The sequence below is a fragment of the Pelodiscus sinensis genome, chromosome 5 (assembly GCF_049634645.1).
Source record: "Pelodiscus sinensis isolate JC-2024 chromosome 5, ASM4963464v1, whole genome shotgun sequence".
NCBI classification, from domain to species: domain Eukaryota; kingdom Metazoa; phylum Chordata; order Testudines; family Trionychidae; genus Pelodiscus; species Pelodiscus sinensis.
This window is the reverse complement of record NC_134715.1, coordinates 42,501,658-42,515,548: the sequence shown is the minus strand read 5'-3', so window position 1 is coordinate 42,515,548 and position 13,891 is coordinate 42,501,658. Positions and strand designations below refer to the sequence as shown.

Below are 13,891 nucleotides of genomic sequence, written 5' to 3'. Positions count from 1 at the left end.
CGGCTCTGCATACACTGAGCATGTGCCACATAGCCTCTTTAGAGTTGGCGTGAGGCTTTGGGGAAAAAGACTGGTAGCAATTAGGTTCATTGCAGTGAAAAGATGTTGAACCCTTGGCAAAAGCTTTGGGTGTGGTTGCAGAAGAGGAAGTTATTCACCTTGTGAGATATGCTGCATGTCCCTGTGGGTGCTCCACTGTTACTGTTGGTATCGGGTTGTCCCAGTGCCACGGATCAGAGTTTTCCCTAGCAGTAGTCAGCCGTACCATGCATGTGCATCAGACACCTCATGCCATTCATGCCTTTCCCTTCACATGTGCGGTTCAGCTCCTGCCAGTTCCTCAAGAACCATTGTTACTGCACAAGGAAAGTAACTTCCTTTTCTTCTTCAAGTGATGTCCCTGTGGGTGCTCTACTATTGGTGACTTTCTAACAGTACTCGGGAACACAAGGTAGGCGGGTCTTGGAAACAGTTTAAAAGCTGTTGATAGCACTGCTGAGGCTACTGATGTATCATTAGTTAGGTGTTTGGAGAGACAGCATAATGTTTCATAAAGTTATGGTTTGAGGACCATGTGGCTGCATTGAAAATGTCCCGGAGGGGAACTCCTCTCAGGAAAGCTGTGGATGTTGCTATGGCTCTTGTAGAATGAGCCCTGTGTGCTCCCAGAAGTGGCTAGTTTCAGATGGCATTGGGTAATGCAAGACATTATCAGTCTAGAAATGCACTGGAATGAAATTGGTTCACCCATGGAGTGCTCTACTAGGGAAACTAATAATAGTTGTGACGTGTGAAAAGACTGGGTTCTGCCTATGTAAAAAGTGAGTGCTCTGTGCATATCTAGGGTAAAAAGAATAGGATATTATTGGGATGTGTGTAAAAGGGTAAAAGGATGGAAGAATGACTGGTTCATCAACATGGAAGTCAGAGCACACCTTCGGGGGAGGTCGCAATATTACATGGTCCTTATTAAAACTGGTGGTACTGCCATGAGAGCCACAAGCTCACTGACTCTGCAGATGGATGTTATGGTGAGCAGAAAGACCACCTTGGTGGTCCTCAAAGTGGACATGTAGCCAGTGGTTTTAATGGAGGTTGGGTAAGAGTGTCTAGCATCCACACTGGTGGTGGTGTCCTGTGTGATGGATTAAGGTTGCAAAAGTCCTTCATGAGCCTCTTTGTGATAGAGTGCGCAAATACTGAAAAGCTGTGTATCAAGTCGGGGAACATGGCAATTGTTGCCAGGTGGATTTTAAGGGAGGGAAAGGCTAAGCCAGATTGTTTTAAGAGAAGGTTATATTCTAAGATTTCATGTAAAGATATTGAGTACAAGTGAAGATGTTTGTTATTGCACTAGGATGAAAATCTATGCCACTTTTTAAGGTAAGTGGAATGTGTGGTGCAGTTCCTGCTATGCATAAACACTTTTCATGTGATTCAAGCAGAGCCTTTCAGATTTGTGGACCCAACAAGGAGCCAGGCTGTCAGATGCAGAACATGGGGCTGAAGTTGTAGCAGCGTTCTGTGTCACTAGGTCATGGAGTTTGGGAAAGTGATAGGGTGGCTGGGGAGACATCGTTGAGAGATAAGGAAAACACATTTGCCATGCCCAGGAGGGGACCATCAGTATCATTATTGCCCCATCTCTGTTGATCTTCTTGAGGACTCTTGGAATAAGAGGAGTCGGTGGGAACACAATGTAGAGGGGCATCCCCTTAATGATCTGGGACCATCTTCTGGCTTGGAGCAGTACTGTGGACACTTGACATTCTTGTAGGAGGCAAAGAGGTCTATCAGAGGAGAGCCTAACTGACGGGAGATAGGTTGGAGTACCTGATGATACAATTCCCACTCATGATCTGGTGCAAACTATCTGTTCAACACATCTACTGTGGCATTGTTGATACCAGGTAGGTAGGATGCGACTAGAGTGACTTTGTGGTGGATGCATCGGTTCCATAGACACAATGCTTTGATGCACAGGGAACAGGAATGGGTGCTACCTACTGATTTATATAATATGTTGTCATACTGTTGGCAAGTATTCCAAAAGTAGTATTGTAGATGCGCACACTGTTTTTGTTGACTACCTGGTAAAGGAGCGGGATTGGAGGAAATGTATGTAGGAGAGATGCACTCCAAAGTACTGTGAATGTGTCCCCACAGAGTGCAAGCCAATGCTCAAATGGGAACAGTACTGTGGACACTTCTTGTTGGCACTGGTTGCAAATAAGTCTACTGTTGGGAACCCTCATTGATTGAAAATCTGTTGTAGAATTCTGGAGTCCATTTCCCATTCATGATTGGAGCTGAACTTTCTGCTGAAAGATTGCCCTTGCCTGGAAGATAAGAGGCATGTATGCAAAAAACACAGTGTGCAATGTTCACAGGCAGACAGTCTCCCTGCATAGGCGGTGAGACCTGATACCACTCTGCATGTTGACCATATTGTGGCCTGGTTGTCTACAAAAATCTGCACTGTGTTGTTGCATAGGAGATGAAAAAATGTTGGCACGCATAAAGTACCACCATGAGTTCTAGTATGTTTATGTGCAGGGTGGACTCTTATGGGGACCAATGACCCTGCATTGAGAGAGGTCCTGAATGCACTCCCCCCGCTCCCCCATTCAAGGAGAGAAGCATCCATCATGATGGTCACTGCCTGAGGATGTCTGTGGAAAAGTACCCCAATAAACATGTTTTTGGGGTTTGCCCACCAGTCCAGCGATAGTTTGATTTTGTTTTGGATTGAGACTAGCTTGTTGATACTGTTGTAACAAGATCTGTATACAAACCTTAGCCACTGCTACATGGGCCTCATGTATAGCCTGGCATAGAGTACTACTGATGTGGCCGCTGCCATTAGACCTAGCAACTGAAGACAGGAGCTGGCTGGAACTTGTGGGCTGCTTTGGAGCAGTGCAATTAGGTGGACTGGAATCTCAGCCATGGAGGGAGCCTATAGCCTGAACACAAGTCAAAGTGAGCCCCAATAAACTCCATTGTCTGGGATGGTTGTAATTTGCATGTGGATAAATTTATCTGCAGCCTGAGAATCTGGAATAGATCCTTGGTTAGGGAGACCACATTGTGGGGGTCCTGACTCATGGTTGCTTTTATCAAGCAATCATTGAGGTAGAGGAATTTAGACACCCCCCATTTGTGGAGATGCGCTCTGACCACCTTTGAGAAGACCCTCGGGGCTGTGGAGAGTCCAAACAGCAGTACTGTGTATTGGAAATGGGCATCGCCCAATGCAAATCTTGGGTATTACCCATGTGCTGGATGGATACATGAAAATACACATCCTGGAGGTTGAGTGTTAATAACCAGTCCCGCTTGTTTAAGGCTGGGATTATGGTAGATAGGGCGACTGTGGCGGGCTCACCAGCCCCGCCATCTTCTCCCTAAGGTCTGGTCCCTTTAAATGCAGGCCCAGCCCTTTCAAATATAGGCCCGGAGGCCCAGTCTTTTAAATGCAGGCCTGGAGGCCTAGTTCTTTAAATGGATCCCCTCATCGTCCGGGAACTGGGAGGAAAGGGTAGGGGGGCCCGGGCCCTCCCTCTCCACTGGGCCCAACCCAGGTCCCTATCAGGGGCAGGTGGTTCCCACCACTGGCTCAGCGGGTCATCCTCCCCAAAACTCGCTGAGCCCGCTGGGCCCTTTTCTGGCCCCTGCCCTGGGTTGCTTCCTACTCCCTCACCCAGTCCGACAGCGGTCCCATATGTAGGTGCGGGTCCAGCAACTGCAGCAATGTTGGCAGGCGTGGCTTGGAAGACAGCTGCGGCCGGGGCAGTGACAGCTTCTAGGGAGGCTGCACAGCACGGCCGGTGTTGCGGTCTGGCTCATCCCGGCAACAACAGCGGCAGGGGTAACTGGTCCAGCACCTCTTGGACCAGCTGCTGCAGCTGTGGCTCCGGTGCCTGGAGAGGAGCTCCTTCCTCTCCCATGGCCAGCCCCAACTGAGCAGCCCAGCAGCCTTTTATACCGGGGCTGCACCGTGAGCATGCTCAGCAGGGCTGCGGGGGAGGGGTGTATTCCACCCAATAGGCAGGCTCTCTGCCCCCCTGTTCAGTGCGGGGCTAGCCAGTCCTGTCACAGTGACCTTCTGCTGGGGTCACATGCGACTGTTGAGCCTTCTGAGATGGAGAATTGGTCTCCATCCCCATGACTTTTGTTATGAGGAAGTAATGGGAATAAAATAGTTTACCCCGTAGTGATGGGGTATGGGTTCTATGGCTCCTAGGTGGAGCAAATGTTTGATTTCTTGAAGTAGGATGCTCTGGTGAGATGGGTCCTGAAGAGGGATGAGAAAGGTGGGTGGGAAACTGGGACAGAAGAATAAGGGATAGAATATCCGCCCTTTACAATGTCTAGTATCCACTTGTCAGTCATGATGGAAGCCCATTGATGGTAGAAAGGTAAGAGGCACTGGTGGAATAGACAGTGGGGCTGAGGTTGCCTTAAACAAGCAGGTGTTAATCGACTCTCAACCTGATCTTCAAAACATTTGCCTTGAGGTTAAGGGCTGGGCGTTAGAGGACTGGTCAGGAGTCCGCCTCTGTATAGTTTGCCATTGCCTTCTCCTATTATTGAAATGCCTCTGGCCTTGAGTGAAATACCAAAGCTTGTAGCATTGTGTAAAGTATCTGCCCTGTGTGTGTTTTGTTGCAGGGATGTGGATGCCAAGCATCTTTAATGTAGTCAGTGAATCCTTGATGGAATGGAGTGATATGTCAGTGGTGTCTGTGAAGCGTTTGGAGCCTGGGAAGGAAGGTCCTCAACTGTGGCCTGTACCTCGCGGGGGAAACTGGAGAAGTGTAGCCATGACGACCTTCTTATCACAACAGCCATCGCTATTGACCAGGATGTTGTGTTGGATACATCTAAGGCCGCTTGCAGAGCCATATGTGAGACCAGGGTGCCCTCACTGATACCGGCCTTGAACTTTCCCTTTTTGTCATTAGGAAGGCTGTCAAAATATGAAAGTTGCTCGAAGATATGATGTGCATATTTTGTGAGCATTGCCCACGTAGTTGAATATATGCAGCTGTAATGATGCGGAGGAATATGCCTTTCCATCCATGAGGTTTTCCACTCCTGACTATACAGTGTGGTTTTAGCTGTGCTCTGTTTTCCCCTCTGTTTGACCGCATCCATCACTAGAGAATTAGTGAATAGGTGGGAAATCAGGAAATCAGCACCCTGCAGTGCAACATAGTATTTATTTATGGTCATCTCTTTTGCAGACCAGTGGGATTGTGGCTGGCATCTGCCAGATCACCTTGGCAGGATCCATCAATGCCAGGTCCATTGGTAGGGCCAGCTTAGCAGACAGGGAGGCATGTAGTATGCTGGTCAGCTTTAGTGCATTTTGGGGTGGCTAACCAGGGAGACCTCAAAAGCATCCGACACCCTCTTGGATAGCTCCTGCCATTAGTGAAAGTCATCTCCTGCTGTAGGAGGAGGGGGCATTAAAGTGTCATCAGGGGAGGATGGTATGACGTGAGTTGCAGGGTGAGAAGACACGGAAGTCCTGATTACTTGAGGCTGGCTTATCTTCCTCCTGGTTGACTGACCTGTCAGGGATGGCAGGGAGATGGCTCGATAATGCCAATGGAGTTGGCTGAGGCTGTACCAGCTGTGGTTGCTGGGCTTGATATGATGCCCAGGTATCCCACTATTGCCAGTTGGCTGGGAAAGGCACAGGAGGGGGCAGCCATTGAAGTGGTTGCCCTTGCAGCGCTGACTGTTCTCGCTGTTGTCAGTGCTTTGTGGAGGAGTGCCTTGGTGTGCGGGTACCGACCAAGAGCTTGTCATCCTCACTACTTGAACGCAGCGGTGCTGAAGCTGCACCTTCCATTCCTACAAGCCTGCCAGATGTGGGCGTGCCATCGGCAATGAATAACTGGGTTGTGGGTACTGAAGTTACCTTGAGCTCCTCCGCAGTAGTGAAAGGGAGGGGTGCAGAGGTTGCCCGTGCCATCAGCAGCACGGAGGGTGTTACCACTGCAATCTGCAGTGCTGGTGGTGCTGGGTGGGAGGCTGCCCATACCACGTGTTTATGCCTCTTTGGTCCCGGAGGTGGCATTGGTGCTGATGGTGCCGAGTGAGGCTGAGACTTCTTCGGTGCTGACGGTGCCTCAGCCGAGGCTGATTTGGCCTTTGCTTTTGTCTGTGCCAAAGCCGACTCTTTATTTATTTATATATAACAACTAACTAACTAGAAACCACCACCACCACCACCACCACCTATGAACACCGTACCTAACACTACTAACAACATGAACAAAATAAAGTCTGAAAAACTGGAGAGCAACTGCATTTCTGGCCAACGCCAGCTGCGCTACAGAAGGAACTGAGGGGACAGTAGGCTGCGCATGCATAGAAGCGGCACCACGCATGTGCAGCCTCCCGTAGGGCACTTCTTACATGAGATTGGCGATTTAAGGTAGATTGTCAGTGTTCTTGCGGAAATACTATGCTGCTCCCGTTCGGGCAAAAGTCCTTTTGCGCAAAAGGGCCAGCGCAGACAGCTCAGATTTATTTTGCGCAAAAAAGCCCCAATTGCCATTTTCGCGATTGGGGCTTTTTTGCGCAAAAGTACGTCTAGATTGGCACAGACGCTTTTCCGCAAAAAGTGCTTTTGCGGAAAAGCATCCGTGCCAATCTAGACGCCCTTTTCCGCAAATGCTTTTAACGGAAAACTTTTCTGTTAAAAGCATTTGCGGAAAATCATGCCAGTCTAAATGTAGTCAATGTGCCACTGTTGCAAGAGGTTGTAGCGTAGGAACCAGTTATACTGACACTATGCCTGCCAGGGAGTTTCTGCTCTTTTGTTCCATCACAGCAGTGAATTTGCCCCATAACTTTTGGAATTTAATTTTAATTAATTATATGTTGGTCCTGAAGACTATATCTTAGGGCACAATGGAGTGCTACATAGGCCAACAGATGTGGGAAGTCTTTTGGGATCACATTAACATACAACTACAGTAGAACGGGAAAAATGGGCTTCCACCCCCAGCAGTGAATATGTTCAGACAGCCTGAACAATGTGCATTTCCCCATACATGCTGCTTTGATTTGTACTCTGAGTTAATCACAGTGTCCCTTTTTAATCTGAAGGAATATATCTATCATTGGTAGCAAATATGGTGTTGCCTATGTAACTATTGGGTACTTCCCATGAGATCTTTGGGTATTATCTGAAAAAAGTCAAATAAGTTTTTAAAACTAGTTACTCTTCTGTTTTTACAGTATGATGGTTTTACATACATATGAGATGTCAATCAAAAAAGAATATTAAGATTTTAGTGATGCTTAAAGGAATTAAAACATGGATTCACTTTGCTTCTTACAACCTTACTGATAATGAATATTTTGAATATAAAGATTAAAAAATTATAATTGGTTCCCATGGCCATAACTTCACAGATTAAAAAAATGTTATATGAACACAAAGCAAAAGAGAAGCAGAGTACATATTTGCATAGTCTTGTAAATTATAAATAAGAAAGTTGAGAGAGTGCCTGAAAAGGAGAATGGAACAATTGAAAGTTATACAGTCTCAGAGCAAGTAGTGCAGACTAACACAGTTCAACACAAATTCTTTTCCCACCAAAGGAGCACATTTTGAAAGACATGAGCACATTTTCTTATGACAAATGTATTAATTATTTTCATCTATGAACACTGTCGTCTTTGTGAATCTTGTGACACCCAGAGCCCCATGTCAATTAGCAGTATGTTTTCAAAATGCCACCAACAAAATTAACATTTAGAGTAAACGAATGTCACTTTTTAAAAGTTTACATTTATTCACTTCCATCACTGTTTCAATATAAGGCTAAAGTTTTGAGTTTAAAAAAAAAACAGGCTTTTTCCTCAGCTTTCCTGGCATTATGCCCAGTGTTTAAAGCCTAACAGTTGTCCATCTGCCTCCTGTGGCATATCATGACAAGAAGCATCTAGGAAATAAGGTCAGACTAGGGAAAATGTGTCTAGTTGAACACAGACTCAAACTGATCGCCAAGGGGCAGCAACAGCTCAAATAAACCACAGGTTGCACCTCTAAACCGGGACACGCTGGTCCGGCAATCTCTGTGGTCCTCTTGCACCATGGATGTTCCAGGATGAGAGAGTATTGGTGTACTGCCGGGAGGCTGGCCCAATGCAGGGCGAGGGAGCACAGAAGCTAATGCGATGTGGAGGGGTGAGGAGCCAGGAAGCGGACATGCTGCTGGGGGGATGATATGGTGGAGCTGTGAAGCCCAATATGTGGCTCAGCTGGGCTGGGGAGGGCTGGGAGCTGGCACATAGGTCAGCTGGGCTGCTGGCATGGGGAGTAGCCAGGAAACCTGGCCTGAACTAAGCCAGTCTAAATTACTTCAATCAGCCATCAGTGCACCTAACTAGGTTTGGTGACAAAAGCATGGCAATGGATGCATTTGTATCTCTAGGGAACATATACTGCAAAGTTGAAATCATATATATAGTAGGCCATTGTCTGTGCATCTGTAACTCTGACATACACAGCCATGCCCCCTGGCCGGATACGTCAGCGCCCCGCCCCCCTTCCCCTGACTCCGTGGCGGCTCAGCCAGGCGCTGCACCGCTCGGCTGGGCCCCGGCAGGGGAGCAAGCGGTGGCAAGCGGCTGTTTGGGGTCCGCACTCCCCATGCGTGGGGAGCGCGGATCCCAAACGGCTGCCACTTGCTCCCTCACCAGGGCCCAGCTGAGTGCTCCCAGCTGAGCGTGCCACAGAGGGAGGGGAAGGGGGCAGGGCTGGCCAGAAAGGGGGTGGGAAGCAGAGCTGGGGGGGGGACCATCAGGGGACTGTGGGGCTGGAGGGGAGGATGGGGGGGCCTGGAGGAAGGGGGGTGGGAAGCAGCGCTGGCGGGGAGGGGGTATCCGGGGACTGTGGGGCTGGCCAGCAAGCAGGAAGAGGGGGCAGGAAGCAGAGCTGGGGGGAATCAGGGGCCTCTGGGCTGGACGGGAGGAGGGGGGGACGGAAGCAGACCAGAGGGGTCGGGGGGGTGCAGCCACTGGCAGCAGCCGGAGTCCTTCCGGACGCACCCCCAGGAGGCGCTCCATTTACTTGCCAGCAGAAGCCTGGCATGGGCCAGGTTAGGAGCCACTCCCCCCACCCAGCTTCTGCTTGCAGCCAGAGGCTCCCAAGCTGGGAGATGGGCCACGATTGGCCCTGAGAGCCTCTGGTCCCGTGCAAAAGCCGGGCGGGGCGGGGGAGTGGCTGGGAGTTCCGGCCCCCGCCCCACCCAGCGTTTGCGAACGACCACAGGGCTCCCAAAGCCAATCACATGCTGCCTCCCAGTCGCTGTCCCCCTCCTCTCCCCACCCAGGCCAGGCTTCCCTCCAGCAACCAGCCAGAAATTCACAAGATACCAGACATTGCACATGTCCGGTATTTTCTAAATTTTTCTACCAGACAGACGGTGCAAATACTGGACAGTCCAGTACCGTGGTCCCCAACACGGCGCCCGCGGGGGCATTTCCATGCGCCCACCAGGTGCTCAGGGCTGGCCTGGCCCCGGGCGTGCGGCGCTGGGCGGGGGGAGCGCCGGCCCCAGGCATGCAGCTATGGGGGAGGCCGCCCCCGGGGCGCAAGTGTCCCCGCCCCCTGGCGCCCAGCGGGCGAACGACCACGCCCCCTGGCGCCCGGCAACCTTGAAAGGTTGGGGACCACTGGTCCAGTAGAAAACGGGACACCTGGCAACCCTAGCCCCGGGCGGCAAGCGGCTGTTTGGCGTTCGTGCTCCCCATGCATGGTGAGCGCAGACCCCAAACGGCTGCTTGCTGCCACTTGCTCCCCCACTGCGGCCCAGCTGAGTGGCGCTGGCGCTGTGCTGCTCAGCTGAGCCCCTGTTGGATGGGTTGGGGGGGGGCGGAGTGCTAACATACATGGCCAGGGCCGTGCACGTCACCGCCCCCCCTTCCTCTTCCCGCCGTGGCACTGAGTGGTGCGCCCCTCAGCTGGGCCACTGTGGGAGAGGGGAAGGGGGAGTGGTAACCGACAGCCCCACCCCCTGGCCGTGTATATCACCGACCTGCCCCTCCTCCCCTGCAGCGGCCCAGTTGAGCACGCAACACTCAGCTGAGCCGCCACAGAGGAATGGGAAGGGGGCAGGGCGGTGATGTACACGGCCAGGGGGCAGGACTTTGTACATCACCGCCCCCCTTCCCCTCCCACTGTGGCACTCAGCTGAGTGCTGCGCCCCTCAGTCGGGCCGCCGGAGGAGCCAACAGCGCAAGGGGCCATTTCAGCTCCCCTGCGGTGGGAGGGGAAGGGAGGGCGGTGACGTACATGGCCCCGTCCCCTGACCGTGTACATCACCGCCCCTGCCCCCTCCCTCGTGGCAGCCCAGCTGAGCAGGCAGCACTCAGCCAAGCGCCACGGCAGGAGGCAAGGGGAAGGGGGTGGGGAGAGATGGAGGGCAGAGAGGCAGGAGGAGGAGGAGGAGGAGAGAAAGAAAGATGGAGAGAGAGAGAGAGAGAGAGACACAGGAGGCGGAGGATAGCTGGGGTGCGGGTAGGCAGTAGGAGGAGAAAGAAAGTGCGCACACTCAGGAGAGAAGACCCGAAAATCCCGTCTTATAACGGGCTAATTGGCTAGTTTAGAAATATTTAGCCTGCTTAAGATGACTATTTTTTCCTATTTGGAAAATGTATCATTTTATTCACCAGTTGTTACTATTGGGAACTTCACTACGGTGGTGAGCCATAATTTAGCCCTTTGGAGTTTTCAGAGTGGAAACTCTGATCCAACATCTTTAAAGGTAAAGTTCCTTAAGAAGACATAGGTTTTGAACTTGGCCAAAAACAAACAAAAAATTATAACCCTCAAATTGTTTTTCTGGCAGGGTTTGATAATTATTTATACATATACACATTGCCCTAAATGCTCATTTGGTGGACAGTCTAAAAATATACATTTTTAAACATTAAGAGCTGAAATACAAAAAAAAAAAAAAAAAAAACCCCACCACCTCCCCCCCAAAAAAACGAAAACACCACCGTAAAATGAAGTGACAGACTAAAAGCCCTATCAACATCTCAGGAAGAAAGTTCCTTGGCTTATTTCCTTAGTCACGGCCATATCCCAGCCATCCCGCAACCCAGGTGTCTTTCACTACCCTGGGCACACCAAAAATGTCTTCTGCCTGTCAAGCAACTGGGGACACAAGGCTACTTTTTCAAAACCAATCATAACATTGTTTAGGTTGTGTTCTTCCTGAGCAAGAAAATGTTAAAGTGTCAGTAAAAAGGAAATATAGACCAGATTAAAGAACAAGACTTGTATCTACTTTGCACTACAGACAGACAGTCTCAACTCCCTGAATCTCTGCCTTGCTCTGTTAGAGTCTTAGGATAGGGTAGCCTCAGGGCTGCTATAACCTAACTTACAGTTACTTGGGAAGACCTTTGCAAGCTGGTGCACCTCAGGAACAAATAGATGAAGCACAGTATTCCTGGCAATGCACTTAGACCCCTCCCATATCCCTGACAACAGGGATGCTGCAGGGAGAATGCCAAGAGGATATATTTTACTGCCATCGAAGAGGTGTGGGCAGTTTTCTCTGCTTCTGTACTACTTGGTGACATGTGTCTACACTGCAGAGCTTTTCCAAAAACACTTCACTTATGTCCACACTGCAATCGTGTTCTTTCGAAAGAAAATCAAAAAGAACAGAGGGGATTTTCTGACATTGGTAAATCTTTCAGAAAAAGATGTAGGGGGACAGGGAAGAGGGAAGAGCACAGGTGTCCTCCTGGTGGCCACTCCGTCCATAGTCCTCACAACTTAAATGCGAGAGAGCATCTACACTGAATGGATGCTATCTTTCGAAAAAGCAGATCGCTTTTTTAATGTGCTTTTGCTGAGCAGATGCTCCCTTTCGGAGGAAGTTTTCGGAAGATCTCTTCCGGAAAAGCTTCTTCCGAAAGATGCCTGCAGTCTAGACACAGCCATAATGAGAGAAGAGCAAGTCTGTGCATCTGGCCTACAGAAACAGTTCAACAGTCATGTCCCCCCCCCCCCCCCCCCCCCCCAAAAAAAATTACTTTTACATTTCAGCCCACTGATGTATTCAATTTAATGTTCTGGAGTTCAACTGGAATTATTTTCAACTGCTGCCTTTTAATATTAGATGTACATAAAGGCTGTGTCTAGACTGGCCAGTTTTTCCGGAAAATCAGCCGCTTTTCCGGAAAAACTTGCCAGCTGTCTACACTGGCCACTTGAATTTCCGCAAAAGCACTGACTTCCTACTGTAAGAAGTCAGTGCTTTTTGCGGAAATTCTATGCTGCTCCCGTTCGGGCAAAAGCCCCTTTTGTGCAAAACTTTTACGGAAAAGCATCCGTGGCCAATCTAGGTGCGCTTTTCCGCAAAAAAGCTCCGATCGTGAAAATGGCGATCGGGGCTTTTTTGTGGAAAAGTGTGTCTAGATTGGCCACAGGCACTTTTTGCCGAAAAGCGTTTTTCGGCAAAAGCAAAAGTGCTTTTCGTGCCAATCTAGACGCTCTTTTTCGCAAATGCTTTTAACGGAAAACTTTTCCGTTAAAAGCATTTCCGAAAAATCATGCCAATCTAGACATAGCCAAAATGTTTGAGACAAAAACAAAACTTTGCAAAAAGCAAACCTACAAAGGTCCAACCCAGACTAAGTACCTTCTGGGAACCCATTATACAACATGAAGAATGAAAATCAATACACTTTGTCAATACACCAAGATCTCTAACAAAGCAGCATGCACCTCCTCTCTGCTCTCATGTATATATGCAACTCCTGTTACTTTTAACAGAAGCACAGGTACATAAAAGCCAAAATTATATTCTCTCCAAAAAGCATGCTGAAGGTCCTTGGCACAATGAAACCACTGCTGTTTTGATGAATCCATTTGATGAATGCACTTGGGCTATCTATGCTAAGACAGTGTGTGCAACCCATGTGCCATTGGGTAGCCTTCTGCTGCATCTATATGCAACACTTCTAAGGAGAACAGGAAGAGGAAGGGGTCAGAGGATCTAATATACATATAGTTCTTAACTCCAAATATACAGCTCATGTCTCAGTGAAGGATCTATCCAGAAACGTAGGTAAATATATGGTCCTCTTTTTCCACACTGTCTGATGGACTCACACAAAAAGTCATGCACTTTTTCTCCCAACATCCATGTTGGGTAAGTAGCAGTAGTATTTTCAGTGGTACAGATGGAAGACAGGCACAAAGAGTTAAGGAGTTTGATATATAGAAATGCTGAGCACCTAAAACCCATATGACATCAATGCTAGCTGTGGGTTTTCAAAACCTCTGAAAAATCAAGTTCTAATGGCCTGTTCCATAGCCTTTGAAGTCAACACACATTTTTATATTGGCTTTAAAAGGATTTGATTTATGCCTTGAAGGATTTGCCTAAGATCATACAAGTCTGTATCAGATCTGGAAATTTACCTCTGATTCCCAGCTCATTGTTTTAAACATAAACCCACATACTCCATCCTGTCTTCCTGTAATATAGCACCACATCTAAAACATGGGGTCTGATTCTCCATAGTCTCGTACCTTGCAGTCATATACATTTGTGAAGAGTTCTTCACTGCAATTCTGATTTGGTAGCATTTCATACCTACTTTACACACATGGAAGTGATCAGAGAAGGAACGGCAGTAGTAAATCAGGCCCAGAGTTTTTAATGTAACTAATATTCAAACCCTGGCCACTTAACTTTTCTATTCTAAAACATTATAGTGTATTAATTAAATGAGAATAAGATTTCAATTCCCTATTGTAGGAATCTTTGAAAGGATTCTCCCCAATTTAACTGCTCTGCCATTTTTCTGTGGGAGAATCATATCAAAGAGTGAGTAA

General features: G+C 48.7%; 1 protein-coding gene across 4 annotated transcripts in view; it reads right to left on the bottom strand.

The window, feature by feature from the left end:
* The window catches only part of INPP4B (inositol polyphosphate-4-phosphatase type II B), a 478,846-nt gene that overhangs the window by 181,448 nt on the left and 283,507 nt on the right, over window positions 1-13,891 (bottom strand). The gene's annotated exons all lie outside the window — the stretch shown is intronic.